At 40.1% G+C, this 16,797-nt stretch overlaps 1 protein-coding gene and 1 long non-coding RNA gene across 2 annotated transcripts in view; one reads left to right on the top strand and one right to left on the bottom strand.

Moving 5' to 3' along the window:
• The window catches only part of TMEM192 (transmembrane protein 192), a 488,151-nt gene that overhangs the window by 406,797 nt on the left and 64,557 nt on the right, over window positions 1-16,797 (bottom strand). The window lies entirely within an intron of this gene.
• LOC132577092 (uncharacterized) lies at window positions 5,836-6,932 on the top strand. Its single transcript, XR_009555792.1, has 2 exons — window positions 5,836-6,022; window positions 6,678-6,932. It is a non-coding gene; the product is annotated as an uncharacterized LOC132577092 (long non-coding RNA).

Raw genomic sequence — 16,797 nt, 5'->3', positions numbered from 1 at the left:
ACACTGCAATCTAACATTCCTCTCTTTTACAAGTAATTTTTTCTGTATGGAAATTGGAGGAAATTTGCTGCTGTAATTGCTTGATTTATGATAACTTTACTGTACTGCATTCACTGAAACTCTCAGAAGGAAGAGGTGGAACTCTCAGAAAGGTTCGGGAGCTGTGCTCCTGTGAGCTCCCACTGAATCTTAGGCCTGAATAGTAGACAGATAAGGTCTGCTTATGTCTCAGGACCTTCTGTGTTTGATCTATCTGCAGTCAGGTGCTGCCTCTCTCACCTTGGCCAGGCCAGCTGGGCACCTCCCTTACCTTGTGCAGGACTCAGCATCTTGCCTTACTTATCATAAGACTCAGCTGAATGCCACCACCTTCCCTGCCTTGCATTGTTTTGCCTTATTTTGTGTGGGCTTGGCCTTATCAACTATGTGACCTTACAACTACTAAAACCTTTAAGTAAAACCATAACACATTAGATAACTTCATAAACTCAAATACCATCCTAGAAGACTGATTGCACTGGCTTTACCCAAATGACATGCTCCTCTGTGTAAACTTTTTTTTAAAATAGGATGTTCTATTTACATGCTTAAATGAATACCTCAAAACATATTTCCCACATTCAGTCAAGTAAAACCATCTCCACTAGATGTCAGATGTATCATGTTCTTCAAGGTGACTTGCCATATTTTGAGAGAAGTAATCACCTTGAAAATTTTTCCTTTGGCTGGTTTCCCCATGTTAATGTTTCACACTCTCCACTGGGCTCTGATTGGCATACTTTTAGCCCTTAAATGCAAGATTCTATTATCCTTCGGTTCCTGAGGTGTAGTGGGGGTAATTGGGACTGAAGTAACAGAGGTTTTAATGTGCTTTTGTTGCTTCATTGTTCATGGGCATGACCCAGTATTTGGATTGGGGATTCACTTCATACATCTGATATTTGTGAATGGCTGGTGAGCCACCTCTGTGTAAACTTTTAACATTATCAGAATCCTTAGAAAATGTCATAATGCCCCTGCAGCTTGCTGCAGACAAAAGAAAAGAAAAGCATATCCTAGAATTCAGGGAAAAGAGAGGAGGATGAGATGGAAGAGGAAAGGTAAAAAACAATCCTGGATTTCTTAGCAGCATTTCACCTTGTGACTAATAAAAAGGATGGCATTTGATGCAAGAGCTATTTGAAAAACCATGAATTCAGGCACTGCCTTTCTGATGGTACCATGCGTGCTTTCCTCATTTCATTAATGAAGCAGAAACAGAAACTAACAGTTCCGCATGTAGGGAAATGTTTAATGTTTAAAGAATCAGAACAAATATTTTCTATACTTGCTTATGCAGGATCTCTAGCTCCCACAACGGGAGGTGGGGGTGGGGGGAAGGACCTTTGAAAGCCTCCTCTACAGCAGTTTTGGAAATGTCATCCAAGACCAACAAGATGAGTTGTGCCTCATGACATGCATGAACCAACATTCAAACAAACCAATGGACTGACATTGCAAGATGCTGAAATCTTCCAATGAGGAGCAATCTCATTAAACATGAAGTCACTATTTTGTTGCATTCTGATTTGATTACTTTGTAAACTCTTGCTGAATTATGGGGGGGAAAGGAACAGAGTATGTTTGAGTTGTACCTTTTTGATATATTTTTTTAAAAATTATAAAGACAACCTAATGTAAGTTACAGAATGATAAATATAAAAAAGAAATGCAAAGTTATATTACTGTGTTCTACAAAACACTTCTTACAGTCAATGAGTAAAGTGTTTTTTCTCCATACACAATGTTCTTCATAACAAGTAAAAAATTGTTAAATGTTACCCAAAAAACCTTCTATCTAAATAATACATTTTTTTTTTACAAACAAGTCTGCTGGTCCATTTTTAACTGTTTATGTCAGTTCAGACATAAAAACAGTTGACCAAACTCTTCTAAGCTAATGTATGAAAAGAGAAACTGATTTTTTTTTCTGAAAGAAAGCAAAGCAAACTTTAGCAGTAAATAACAGATTTAACCACTAATTTTCAATCAGAGATATTTACTGCATCCTTCAGATAACCAAGCAAGATCATCTTTGAATTAAACAATAAAGCATAGTCTGTTATATTTCCAATTGTGTCTAAAATTACTTGCTAGAAGCATCTAATCCTGGGACAAAGTCAAAATACATTTAACAAGTATGCATATTCATTTTCACTGCCAACTGATGCCTTGTATATTGTCATAAGTTTTACTTGGCCTGTAAAGTGTTAAATACCACTGATGGAGAATTTTGAAAAAGGTTTTCTCTTAAATCACAATCTATTAGCAAAGAGGTTACTTTACACCAAATCCAGTCCCAGTGTTCACCAGGAATACAGTAATCTAGATCCTTCTCCAATTTTTCATAAGTCTTTCTGATTAATCATGTTAATCTAGATGTAAGCTTATTATTATCTATAAGTAAGGGTTATTATACTGTTTATTTGTTTTAATTACTGGTTTCCATTTTTTGATGAAATTATGTAGTGAAAGAAGCATGTTCTGATAACCCCACCCCCAATCAAGCTGTTACTTGATCATAGGTCAATAGTTGACCAGACTTTCCCCACAAATTAAATAGTTGGTTTCCTTAACTCGCTAACACAACTACATAAGCATGAAGATAATAGTATAATCCAGGGGTCAGTAGGTATAAATACTACCACTACTACTACCACCACCACTACTACTATCTAAACCATACAGACAATACATTGGTCAATTGGAAGGTTGGCACAGCAACCTTTTAATAACTCAGTTGGCATCATTTGAAAGTACAATACTGTAAATGCCATTCTAAAATGATCTTTCTTTATGGTTTTATACTATGGGGCAAACTTCTGATGGAAGATAGTAGAATTTTCAGTTATCGAGTCCCCTTTAAATACCCATTCCTGTAGGTCTAAATTATTCCTTGGTACCTGGAGCAAAGCATTGGGGATAGTATAGTGAGTGATAATGCCAGGAAATCAAAATGAGCTAGAATTACTAAGTGAACTAGTGTTAGTTAGTTTTTCTTCCATGATTTTAAGATTATGAAATGGGCACAGGTCTTGACTGTGGGCAGGCCAAACTCTGATCTCGGCAAGGCAGTGGGCATCCCTTTTGGCAAAGTTAAAATACATCTCAATTACTACTAGCCATGATGAATGAAATGAACCTCCATATTCAGAGGCCATAGCCTTTTGCCCAAAAACCAAGAACTAGGAAGCAATATCAAAGGATGTCCATAGCCTCTTGCCCCATTTTTTTTAGCTTTCCAAGGCAATTTGTTGGCTGCTGTGTGAAACAGGAGACTGGGGGCGCTGTTGCAGTCTTCCTGTTTGTGGGTTTTCTTCGAGGTAGCTGATTGGCCACTGTCTGAACAGAATGCTGGACTAGATGGACCTTGGGTTTGATCCAGCATGGCTCTTCATATGTTCTTATGTAAAAAAACCCTCCTTCTCCTAGGGATTAAATAAAATACTAGTGAAAGAGGAAACAACCACCCTATTCTAATTGTTCAAATTAACCTGTCTCTTCTGAATTTAAATACTTCTGATGAATTATCACAGAGTTATCACAGAGTTGTTGGCATTAGTCTTTGTGACAATGGAGATAGCTGGATGATCATGTATCACAGTATATTCTGTTCTCCAGCTTAGAGCCTGATCACCTTTCTGCTCCCATTGAATTTATCATAAGAGAGACAGAGCAAAAAATAGTCAAGCAAACTCCCCTGTATTGTGCTGAAATCCAGTCCAATTAAAAACTTCCCTGCACATGGTATTTATATTTCATTTTAATGCCATTTCCATGACCAACTTGAGCTGAAAAGTGGGGAAAATACAGCATTATTATACTAATATATAGAATTTAATGTAGAATTGCTGGGGTTGGGAGATACTTGAGAAACAGCCTAAACCTCTTTCTTTAAAAATTATCTACTCAGAAGTGGTTAGCGATGCCAGCCCCCAGGTGGGACTGGGGGATCCCCTGGAATTACAGGTTAACTTCAGACTACAGAGATCAGTTCTTTTTGAGAAAATGATTGCTTTGGAGGGTAAACGTTATGGCATTGTACCCCACTGTGATCCCTGTCCTCCCCAGGTTCCACCCCTAAATCTTTAGAAGTTTCCCAACCTGGAACTGGCAACCCTACCCTCCCACCCCCTAGCAGTTACCAGAGGAGTCCTGACAACCCTAGAAGTGTTGGTCCTACTAATTAAGATAATAAATTGATTGAGGCAGTATGAAGCTAAAATTATGACAGCACCTAAGCCAGCCAAAGATCTTTGATTAGATTTTATGGTTAAACTTTTAGTGGAATTGTTTAGATTAACTTATTTATTTATTTATTTTATTGGATTTACATATCCTGCCCTCCTCGCCAAAGCAGGCTCAGGGCAGCTTACAACAATAAAAACATTTGCAAATATTGAGCATTAACTAATTAAAACCTTAAACAGTATAACAATTAAAACACATTAAAACAATTTGGTGCTAATGGTATAGATTTTTTTTTAAAGGTAGTCCCCTGTGCAAGCACCAGTCGTTTCCAACTCTGGGGTGACGTTGCTTTCACAACGTTTTCACAGACTTTTTTACGGGGTGGTTTGCCATTGCCTTTCCCATTCATCTACACTTCAACCCCCCAGCAAGCTGGGTACTCATTTTACCGACCTTGGAAGGATGGAAGGCTGAGTCAACCGGAGCTGGCTACCTGATTAATACCTCCACCTAATTTTTAAATATGGACCAGGGTAATCAACAGCAGTCAGGTTCTATCTTCAAGTGGACTGCATCCCTTTTTGTACAGGAATCACTTGTCCCAAAATGCCTCCAGTACCTAATAAATCTGAAGCCTTTATGTATTTCTAAGCTAGTCCCCTTTTGGTGGAGGTGGGAGACATGACTGAATGGGAGACTAGGAGGCCCTATAAACTCAACAGTGTTTTGTACCCTACAAGATCATGAGACATCCTCAGCTTTACAAGTGACACATAATGTTGGTGACAAGATGTCTTGAACACAAGCTTCACATCTGTAAGAACACCAAGGCATTGTGACATAAATACGAAATCATACTTTTGCATTTTTCCTTTGATCTGGGATCAGAAGTTGGGTAAAAATGTCATATAGTCCTTTGAAAGAAAATTCTCATCTCAAACATATTAAGATCAGAAAACATTGGATTCTTTATTTATTCTCCATGCATATGTTCCAACACCAAAATAAAATGAGGTATTATGGAAATATTCTTAACCATAGAGTCATTATTTAATTATTCGAAGCTAAGATCTCCGTGCTTGCTTCATGCCTCCCTGATATCTCTGAGCATTTAAGTTCCCTTGCCATTCATACACTAGGTTGATTTAGGATTGTGCATAGTTCTCCATGTAGTAGCACCCCACCCAATTTCTCAGTTATTATCTTTAGCTATGTGTACATAAGAGATCCCTGGTTTTCAGTTAGGTCTTGAAAAGCTAAACATAGCAGATTTTTACTTAGTAGGCGACATGCTGCTTTATTGATACAGTATAAATTCATCAGTGTAAACTTGATTTTAAATTATAGATGCGTAGCATGAGAATAAAACATGAATCCATTGGCACGCAAAGATTACAATAAACCAGAATTACAAACTCTACTACTATGGCATGCTTCTCTTTCTGTTATATATGGTAAGATCCGAAGTCAAGGATTGTATTTACTACATAGAAATATGGTATGAAATATACAAGGCAGCAGAAGGCTTTATGAGGTCACAGATGGCAACCCTTTAAGTAATGATGTATCACACTGCATAGTTTCATAAACTCAAGTACCATCCTGGAGATTCGGCTGCACTGGCTTCACCTAAATGACATGTTCCTCTGCACAGGTTTTTAATATCCTGAGAACCCCAGGAAAATGACCCGGTGTCCCTGCAGGCCCCCTACCCTTGCCAGAGGCAGAAGAAAGAGGGGTTCTAAGAAAGGGAAGAAGGGGCGCAAATGTAGATGCTCCAAGTCTGGGAGAGGTAAAAAGATATCCTCATGGCTTTTGAATGGGAGTGGGTACTGTCTTGTTTTGTGCCTTTGTAATTGTACATTCTGCATTGTACTTTGTCGGCCTAGACAGCATGCTGTTCACCTAGTCATTTAATTTTTTATTCCTAGTCCTAATGCATTGTTCAGTCAGTATCCTATGCCGTGTGATTACATTTATTTATCTTTATGTGCTCTGTAATTGGCCTTGACTCTTAGTGAGAAAGGCAGGCTATAAATAAGCTAATAACTAAACACAAAATGAAGACTATACTTTGTCACTTGAAAATGGTATTTGGCTATAAAACGCTAATTTGCAAATCCTAAATTTGATCAAAGCCTCTCTGAATGTAACATCCTGGGTTATAATTTTTCCAAATATGGGGGGGGGGGGGGAGGATACTTCTGAATGATTCCTGACCTGGATTGCCTAGACTAGTCTGATCTCATAGATCTCAGAAGCAGGGTTGGTTCTGGCTAGTATTTGGATGGGAATACTGGGGTTGTGACATGAAGGTAGGCAATGGCAAACCATCTCTGAAACATCTCTTGCCTTGAAAACCCTACAGAGCTACCTTAAATTAGGCATGATTTGATGTCACTCTTTCTCTCTCACTCCTGAAATATTTTTTTTCTTTCCTTCCATAGGATCTGAAGCTCACACTGTGTATTACTACAGGAAGATGAAATGACCAGCACAAGCTTCTTTTCCCAGTGTGCAGCAGCTTTGGCAATGTCATCCAGTACCAGCAAGTTAATTTGCCACATGAGTGAACCACCCACTGCAGAAGAGAAACCACATGGACTGACATTGCAAGATGCCAAAGCCCTTCAATGAGGAGCAGTCTTGTCATTAAATGTGAAGCCGCAGTTTCTTTCCTGTCTGGTCTGTTTCCTTCCTCAGCTCTTGTTGTATGGGATGATGCTTGCGAGTCAGTAGTTTCCTTGCTAGAAGAAGCTATTGTTTCTTTCTCCTTTAATCCATTCTTCTTCTCCTCGTTCTCCTTCATTGAATGTAAGAGTTGAGAAAGGTCTGGATGAAGGCATTTCTTTTTAAAGTGAAGATTTTAAAATAACATAAGAACATAAGAGAAGCCATGTTGGATCAGGCCAATGGCCCATCCAGTCCAACACTCTGTGTCACACAGTGGCCAATATATGTTTGTGTGTGTATATATATATGTATACACACACACACACACACACACACACACACACACACATATATATACATACTGTGGCTAATAGCCACTGATGGACCTCTGCTCCATATTTTTATCCAATCCCCTCTTAAAGCTGGCTCTGCTTGTAGCCGCCGCCACCTCCTGTGGCAGTGAATTCCACATGTTAATCACCCTTTGGGTGAAGAAGTACTTCCTTTTATCTGTTTTAACCTGACTGCTCAGCAATTTCATTGAATGCCCATGAGTTCTTGTATTGTGAGAAAGGGGGAAAAGTACTTCTTTCTCTACTTTCTCCATCCCATGCATAATCTTGTAAACCTCTATCATGTCACCCCGCAGTCGACGTTTCTTCAAGCTAAAGAGCCCCAAGAGTTTTAACCTTTCTTCATAGGGAAAGTGTTTCAAACCTTTAATCATTCTAGTTGTCCTTTTCTGGACTTTTTCCAATGCTATAATATCCCTTTTGAGGTGCGGTGACCAGAATTGTACACAGTATTCCAAATGAGACCGCACCATCAATTTATACAGGGGCATTATGATACTGGCTGATTTGTTTTCAATTCCCTTTCTAATAATTCCCAGCATGGCGTTGGCCTTTTTTATTGCAATCGCACACTGTCTTGACATTTTCAGTGATTTGTCTACCATGACCCCAAGATCTCTCTCTTGGTCAGTCTCTGCCAGTTCACACCCCATCAACTTGTATTTGTAGCTGGGATTCTTGACCCCAATGTGCAGTACTTTGCACTTGGCCATATTGAACCTCATCTGCCACATTGATGCCCACTCACCCAGCCTCAACAGATCCCTTTGGAGCGCCTCACAATTCTCCCTGGTTCTCACCACTCTGAACAATTTAGTGTCATCTGCAAACTTGGCCACTTCACTGCTTACTCCCAACTCCAGATCATTATTGAACAAGTTAAAGAGCATGGGACCCAGTACTGAGCCCTGCGGCACCCCACTGCTTACCGTCCTCCACTGTGAAGACTGCCCATTTATATTCACTCTCTGCTTCCTATTAATTAGCCAGTTTTTGATCCACAAGAGGACCTGTCCTTTTACTCCATGACTCTCGAGCTTACTAAGGAGCCTTTGATGAGGAACTTTTATCAAAAGCTTTCTGGAAGTCAAGGTAAACAACATCTATCGGGTTTCCTTTGTCCACATGCTTGTTCACCCCCTCAAAGAACTGTAACAGGTTAGTGAGGCAAGATCTTCCCTTACAGAACCCATGCTGAGTATTCCTCAATAACTTGTGTTCATCCATGTGCCTACTCATTCTGTCATTGATAATGCTTTTTACCAACTTTCCAGGTATTGAAGTCAGACTGACTGGCCTGTAATTTCCCAGATCTCCTCTGGAATCCTTTTTAAAGATGGGAGTGACATTTGCTACCTTCCAGTTCTCAGGAACGGAGGCAGATTTCAATGAAAGATTACATATTTTTGTCAGGAAATCCACAAGTTCAACTTTGAGTTCTTTCAGAACTCTTGGATGTATGCCATCCAGACCTGGTGACTTATTAGTTTTTAATTCATCAATCAGTTGTAGGACCTCCTCTCTTGTCACCTCAATTTGACTCAGGTCTTTCAACACCCCTTCCAAAATTAGTGGTTCTGGAGTGGGCAAAATTAGTGGTTCTGAAGAAGGGCCTACTCTGCTTGGACTTATTAAGCCAAAGGGATCTACTTTTGGGGAAGAAAATGGAATGCCTAGGAGTAACAAATTGACATGGTCAAGGGTAAGTGCCAAGTTCTACATCTTGGTAACGAGGAACTCACATACTGGATGGGGGATACACTTCTGGGTAGCAGTGTGTGTGAACACGATCTTAGGGTATGGGTGGACTGTAAATTAAATATGAGCAGCAGTGTGTTGCAGTGACAAAAAAGACTAATGCCATATTGAGGTGTATCAAAAGAAGCATAACATCCAAATTGCAAGATGTCCTAGTCCCACTGTACACTGCATTGGTCAGGCCACACCTGGAGTATTGTGTGCATTTCTGGAGGCCTCAATTCAAGAAGGGCATGGACAGAATGAGGCAGATGCAGAAGAGAACGACAAGGATGATCAGGGACCTGGAGACCAAGCCCTATGAAGAAAGGCTGAGGGACTTGGAAATGTTCTGTCTGGAGAAGAAGAAGTTGAGGGCCGACATGATTACTCTTTAAGTATTTGAAGGGTTGTCACTTAGAGGAGGGCAGGGAGCTGTTCCTGTTGGCAGCAGAGAAGAGGACTTGCAATAACAATTTTAAATTAAGGGTGGGAAGGTACCTGCTAAATATTGGGGAAAGATTTTTTACAGTTGTTGTTCAGCAGTGAAATCAGCTACCAAGGGTGAGCTTCCCCTCACTGGCAATCTTTAAGCAGTGGCTGAACAAACACTTGTCAGGGATGCTCTAGGCCATGGGTGGTCAGACTGTAGCTTGAGAGCTACATATGGCTCTTTCACACATATTGTTTGGCAAAGTCCCACTGCCTCATCAGCCACCTTGGGGAAGGCATTTATCTCTTTAAATCACTTCTCCAGATGCCGACTTGGAGAATGTATTTAAAGTTGCTTTCTTTCCACCTCTCTCCCTCCTCCATCTATTTGCCTTCCTTTCTTGTGGGTTTCAAACATCTGGCATTCATGTCTTGAGTCTCTCAAACATCTGGCATTTATTCCATGTGGCTCTTATGTTAAGCAAGTTTTGCCATCCCTGCTCTAGGCTGATCCTGCATTGAGCAGGGGGTTGGACTAGATGGCCTGTATGGCCTTTTCCAACTCCGTGATTCTATTAATATGAAGAGTAAAGATATAAGCAAATAAAAATATGTATTAGGAAGTGGGATGCTGCTAGTATGTCTATCATGGTATGTAGGGTATGTTCAAGACTTTGATTAGGAATTGCCTTCCCGATGAAACTGCCAACGTATATTTTGACAGTACCAAAACTCAGAAGAGTTTTTACTCTGGCAAAAATGAATGCCCTTCCCTTGGCAGTTTTGGAGGACAGATATAATTAAGTACCATACACAAACAGAACATGCAGATGTCCATATGACGAAGTTGAAACCATTGAGCATATGGTTTTAGAGTGGCCTATATTCAATGAACTGCTGGCTAATTTAATCACCCCTTTACTTTAAAAATACAGAATTGCTTAATACAAGAGCCTAGGTGACATGGCTACTATTGGTTACAAATGATCTTGTCACCATTTTGATGTCAAATTTATAGGTGCAATAAATAAAAATTAGGGAAATAATACTAAGTAAAGCCTTTTCTATTTTAATTTCAATTTCTGCTTAAGGTGATAGCTGTAAGAGAAAAAGAAAGACAAGATAGATAGATAGATAGATAGATAGATAGATAGATAGATAGATAGATAGATAGATAGAAAGAGAGAGAGAGAGAGAGAGAAAGAAAGAAAGAAAGGAAGAAAGAAAGGAAGGAAGGAAAGAAAGAAAGAAAGAAAGAAAGAAAGAAAGAAAGAAAGAAAGAAAGAAAGAAAGAAAGAAAGAAAGAAAGAAAGAAAGAAAGAAAGAAAGAAAGAAAGAAAGAAAGAAAGAAAGAAAGAAAGAAAGAAAGAAAGGGAGGCTTAATAAACTATCAAGGGTTTGTACCCTAAGTACTGATGTGGCATCCTCAGCTTTACAAGTGAGAGGGAATGTTAAGTGACAAGATGTCTGGTACACAAGCTTCACATCTGTGACATAGATCACTCAGGCATTGTGAAATAGATCAGAATCCATACCTGTTATTTGGGATCAGGAGGAGTAGGGTAAAAAGGAATATAATCATTTGAGACTGAAAGAAGATACATAGCTGAAATACACTGAGATAACTTTGGAGCATCTCATTTTTATTTTTGTCTTTGTTCTCCGTATAGGCATCCTAAAACCGAAATTAAATATAAACACTCTGAATATATAAGGTAAACAGTCTGAACTCTATGGCCATAGTTCAAAGAAGATAGGGAGGCGAACAGGACAGTTGCTTTATTAAAGTCTCTTGTAATATCTTTTGTATGTTGCCTTTCTGTTTATGTTGCCTTACTGTCCATTCTCTGTATGGGATTAGGACTACATACAGCTCCAGTTGAAAGCTGAGCTTCACCAAACATAATCATAGTACTTAAAGTGGGAGCTATTTAACTCTTCTCTAGCAACTCTAAGTTAGGTCTTGAATATGTACCTCATCCTTCACTTATCAGACATGTTGTATTGCTTCAGTATAAATTTATTTTAACTGCACTGGTGTATTATGAGATTTTTTTTCATATTATGCATTAGAGGACTGGATTTATAAAAACAAAATCTGTCTTCAAATTAAATCTTTGTGCTAGCCAAATAATACCTGAAGAAAAGCAGGACCCATTTCCTTGTTATGGGTAGTTGAAATAAATCCATCATCATAAGAAGAAAGCAAGCAAAGACAGTGTTTTCCTCTGTAGTGAAGATGTTAGAGTATGAATTAAGAAGGGGAATAGCTTCAGCCAGTTTTGTGCTTTTAAGCTGAAAGGATAGAGTATGACACAAATCAGAAATATGCAGTGGTGTACCAAGGTGGAGTGGGGGGTGCACTCTACCTTGGGTACATCTTGAAGATGGCCCTTGAAGCTGCTACAGTAATTGCAAGCCTGCAGGTCATTTTCTCCAAGACTCCAACCTTTCTCTCTTCCTTTCCTTGCACCCAGGCTAGCCCAATGAGTGACCTCCAAAGAGTGCCAGGGTCATGACACAGAGGCAGGCAATGGCAAACCATCTCTGGAACATCTCTTGCCTTAATAAGCAAGTCTAGCTCACCACCTAGCGATGCAAAATGCTAAAAGAGCTAGAACTTCTGGCTGCCAGACAATCTTAGGATCTCCTGGCTATACTATACTGCCATATGATAATTAATTGTACCCAGCTCAGTCAGATCACAAAGCAGTTGTTAGGGTACTGCAACAAGACAGAAGAACCTTTCCCTTTCCCTCTCTTAATTTCTCTCATTTCTGTCTCCCTTCATCTAGTTTTTCCATTCCAGCCCTTTATTTTCATGTCCTGGTCTCAAGACCTCATCCCTATCCTGCTTGGTGACAGAATATAATTAAGAGTATAGAATATCAAACTTTAGTTAGTACTATGAACAGAAAGCACCGGGCTTCCCGGGCACCATACATTGTGCTGGCTCTGCTGGGCTTCCAACACCTCCACTGCTTGGACTGTGATTCTGTGCTTGACATCAGCTGGCATTGTCACAATGGCATCAGGTTCTGCTGAGCATTCTGACTGCACTGGTACAGCTGGGTACTCTGTACATTGCATTTGTTCTGTTGGGCTTGCAAAAATGCTCCCGACCTTCAGTTTCTACTGCAGAGATTCTTTGGTCTGACTTTAGTCCTTTGGGAACAATGGATGGGGGTCTCTTTTGTGGGGGTAGTGTGTTTCTTAACATCCAGTCTGGTAAAGCTTGTGATCATTATTTTGAGATGCTTTGGTTAGTGTTAGGTTAGTAAAAGTAAAAAGGCAGAGTCCTAACTCTCAAAAATGCCTTATAGATGTTTGGGATGGTCAGCTCTTGGGTTTCAAAATGGAGAACAGAAACGCTCCCAAGTGCCTTCTCAAAACACAAGTGGTGTGATGGATTTTTTTTTTTTTTGCCATCAAGTCATAGCTGGATGCTATTGGTGCCTTGCCATTGCCTGCTTCCACACTGGCATTGCTTAGTTTCTGAGATCTGACAAGATCAGGCTATCTAGGGTCTGGCTGGGCTGAGAGTAATGAGATTGACTCAAGGTCACCTAGCAAGCTTCCATAGCATGAGTTGGGATTCGAACCTGGACTTCTGAAATCATAGTTCAACACTTTACTACACCATGCTGGCTCCTGTAATGGAATAGAGTGTTGGAATTTAATTTTTTTTACTGGCATGACTATATATAGAATAAAATAATTTTTTTCACTGTCTGCTTTTCTTTTCTGGCCATTGAAACGCTTTGGGTCCAGTGTGGCACCTTTAAGAACAAATTTTGTTCTGCTGCTTCAGACCAGCAGACCACCTAAATATATTTTCGGGCCATTATTATTATTATTCCATGATTATTACTGAAAATAATTTTGTCATATAGAGGAGAAGCCCTGACCTGAATAGCCCCAGCCTAGCCTGATCTTGTCAGATCTCAGAAGCTGCTTAGCTTTAAATGATGGTAAAATGATGACACAGAGGCAGGCAATGGCAAACCACCTCCAAACATCTCTTGCCTTGAAAGACCAGAGGGAAAACCCTATGAGGTCACAAAAAGTGAGCTGTGACTTGGTGGCAAAAAAAGGGGGGGGGGTTAAAAATTATCTTTCCTTGGCACCAAATAGATTAGGCACACCACTGGAAATATTTTCATAATGTTGTTCAGCACTTTAATTAAATATTGCTTACAATAAACCTCTAAAGACCAAGCTTTATTTATGTTTAAGGTAGGACAAATGTCTTGAAAGCAGCCTAATCCAGCATGATAAGTGTTTCTTGATCTGTCTGTGACCATGGCTTTCTTCCTACATTATTCTAGCAGTGCTGAAGCTTCTACTGGCTGCTTATGTTCCTCCCTGGAGTGCTCTAGAAATGCCCGCTGCCACATACCACAATATCAGCATCTCCGTTATTTTGTTTAAAATAGAATGCACAAAATGTTCAGCCTGGGTAAAAGGGGTGGAATGGGAGGCAGTGACCTGTGGACAGAGGGAAAAGACAACAGGACAACAAGAAAGTTCAGGTAGCAGAACTGGAGGGCTGCTGTTTTGTTATGTCTGCATTATGACACAAAAGTTCATAAAAAGAGTCTTGGCTTCTTGGGAACCCTTTGTATTATTGCAAGGTTTGGTCTTGTGCAGGTCTTGGATTCAGTGGGAGCTCACAGGAGCACAGCTCCTCAAACTTTCTGAGAGTTCCACCTCCTCCTCCTGACAGTTCCACCTCCTTGTCCATTGAATAGTATGTGCAGCTGCATAACAATCCCTGGATGAGCTCCACCACCTATTTTTCTAGAATATGACCTCTGGTCTTGTGTAACAGTCAAGAACCAATTCCGCCTGCTTAAGGTTTTTTTTTCTTTTGCTTCTAAAAAAATGCACTAATGAATTTGTATCCTTCCCTGATTTGATTCCTTTAAGACTCAATTTCTTCAATGAAGCAAATTTACCATCATTTAAAGTGACTAATTTAAAACAAAAGCAAAACTTATCAGCTATCAAGGGAATGAAATATTTTTGGTGACACCAAAGACTTCATGCATTTTCATGGGTTTATTTGACAGGGTTGCTGGGTTTCATGTTGCTGCTATAACAGGACAGCTCCTTGATCTTGCAGCCTTCCCTCAGGTCACTGGTGACTTATCTGATGAGTTTCCTTGTCATGGCCAATTCCAGGTTTTGAGTCACTGGTGCTAGAGATGTAATTTCAAAGCAGGGGGAAAGTAGCCACTCGACATTATTTCCTTCCTTTCCAGTAGTAGTATGTGGCACAGACACGTACATATCCTGCACATAACAAACATCTGTAAGTATCATTAAAGTACGCTAAAAACTTTTGAACTATTGATTTCTATTCTAAGTATTGATCAAGCATATGATGCACAACCAAACCACTATAGGAAGTCTAAAAATTACCTTTTTTCTTTTTGAGCGGTGCTTCATTTACCTTCCTGCACTTCCTACCCCTCCTACTTATAGCAGATCTGCGACTGCAGCCTCTACCACATGAACCACCTTTGCTTTTTGACATCTTTGATATTTCTGGATCTCAGTAACAGATAAAATATCACTTGGCCTAGCACTGCTGTCTGCTCTGATGTTTTTTGAGTTTCTGAAAAAACTGTAGCCAGTCTTCTGCTTTTATAAATTCTTGAACACTATGTGCTAACAATGGCCCTTTGTCTACTGAAACATGACCACATTGTGGGCAGGGACCACCAAATAGCCCTTATTTTTGTTGTTTTTCAAGATAATTATCCTCAAATTTGTTTAGTCCAGTGATTATTGAGTAAGTTGTAGAATCTAAAAGGGAAGGAGAATGTGCTAGGTGTCATAAAGCATTTGCGTTCCTTTTCATTTGTATGTAAGAGCCAAATTATTCAGAATGCTGGGGATCTGTAACCAAATATGGATCATGGCTGCAACACTGAAAAGAGAGGCTTAACTTTTTGTCCCTGTGAATTTACCCAACAGGGAATGACTTTGGGGGTACTTGCAAGACATTCCCTGGTCCAACTTCAAAATGGGACAAAGACTTCTGAGAGGGAGATTCCTTGAAGGGAGAGGAGGTGCCCCTAGCCCTCACTACGTTAGGGGTTTCATGCACCCTGGAAGCTCCATTCAGAGATCCCTGCCCCATTTCTCCCAGCAGGCTGGCATGCTAGAGGCATATCAGGAAATTCCTGAGTGGATCTTTCCTTCTCCAGTACCTCCAAAGTAGTCTGCAGGACCCAAGGAGCTAAGACGAAGAGGAGATTGGATTTACACCCTTCCCTTTACTCCGAGTCTCAGAGCAGCTTACGATCTCCTTTCCCTTCCCCTCCCCACAACAGATACCCTGTGAGGTAGGTGGGGCTGAGAGAGCTCTTGCAAGAACTGCTCTGAGAGAACTGTGACTGACCCAAGGTCATGCCAGCTGCATGTGGAGGAGTGGAATCAAACCTCATTCTCCAGACTAGAGTCTTAACCGATGTTCCCTCTAAGCTGCAGAGTCTCGTGAGCAAAAATTCTACTTTGTGAACTACTGGCATTAAAATTGTGAGCTACTGCATAGATTAGTGTGCTCTAGAGTCATCTTCCCTGAGCTAAGACAAAAATGTGTGAGCTGAAGGCTAAAAATCTGTGAGCTAGCTCACGTTAAATCAGCTTAGAGGGAACATTGGTCTTAACCACTACATCAAACAGAAGCAAGAATGAAAACCTGGGCTAGAGAGAGGAATACACACTAAGATTTTGGCATAATGAAGGACCACCGCTGCTGGAAAAAGCATGGCTAAGAGTTCTCCTTGTTATTGAGTTCCAAACTCTGTTGGTTCAACATTTCCTACAAACTAAGGCCATTCTTCAGCAAGGACAGCTTCCTGCTGCCAGGCTCCAGAATCCCAGGCCTTGGCTGCATTTTATGAAGATATGGAGGCTAAAACTCCACTAGTGGTGGCTAGTTCTTGCTGCATGTGTTCTGGCTTGTGCCTTACTGCCTGGGGCTCCAGGTACACAATGGGAGAATTGCTTTAACCCTGGCAAGGAGAAATGACAAAAATCAGTGCTGTTGGTTTTTTTTGGTAGCTTATTTGCATTTCTGGGGTTCTGAACACTGATCTCTAGAGTTAGATGTAGTTCTGCCCTAATCCACACAGCCTTTCTGTCATTTTGTGATCTAAAATACGAAAGCAGAATGTGAGCTAGTTCAGATATTTTAATGCTTTGTTTTTGGGGATTATTAGTGCACACAGTCTATTCACAGGACCAATATAATGTCAGAAGACCATGGAAGACAGTACTGATTTCTTCTGTAAAAACAATATTTTGCATGTTGTGCCTCTGCACACTTAGAGTAGTGGCTCAGATTAAGGAGTTACCTGAT

Source organism: Heteronotia binoei, chromosome 9 (genome assembly GCF_032191835.1).
Source record: "Heteronotia binoei isolate CCM8104 ecotype False Entrance Well chromosome 9, APGP_CSIRO_Hbin_v1, whole genome shotgun sequence".
NCBI lineage: Eukaryota > Metazoa > Chordata > Lepidosauria > Squamata > Gekkonidae > Heteronotia > Heteronotia binoei.
Note: the sequence above shows the minus strand (reverse complement) of the source record. Positions and strands in the feature narration are given on the sequence as shown.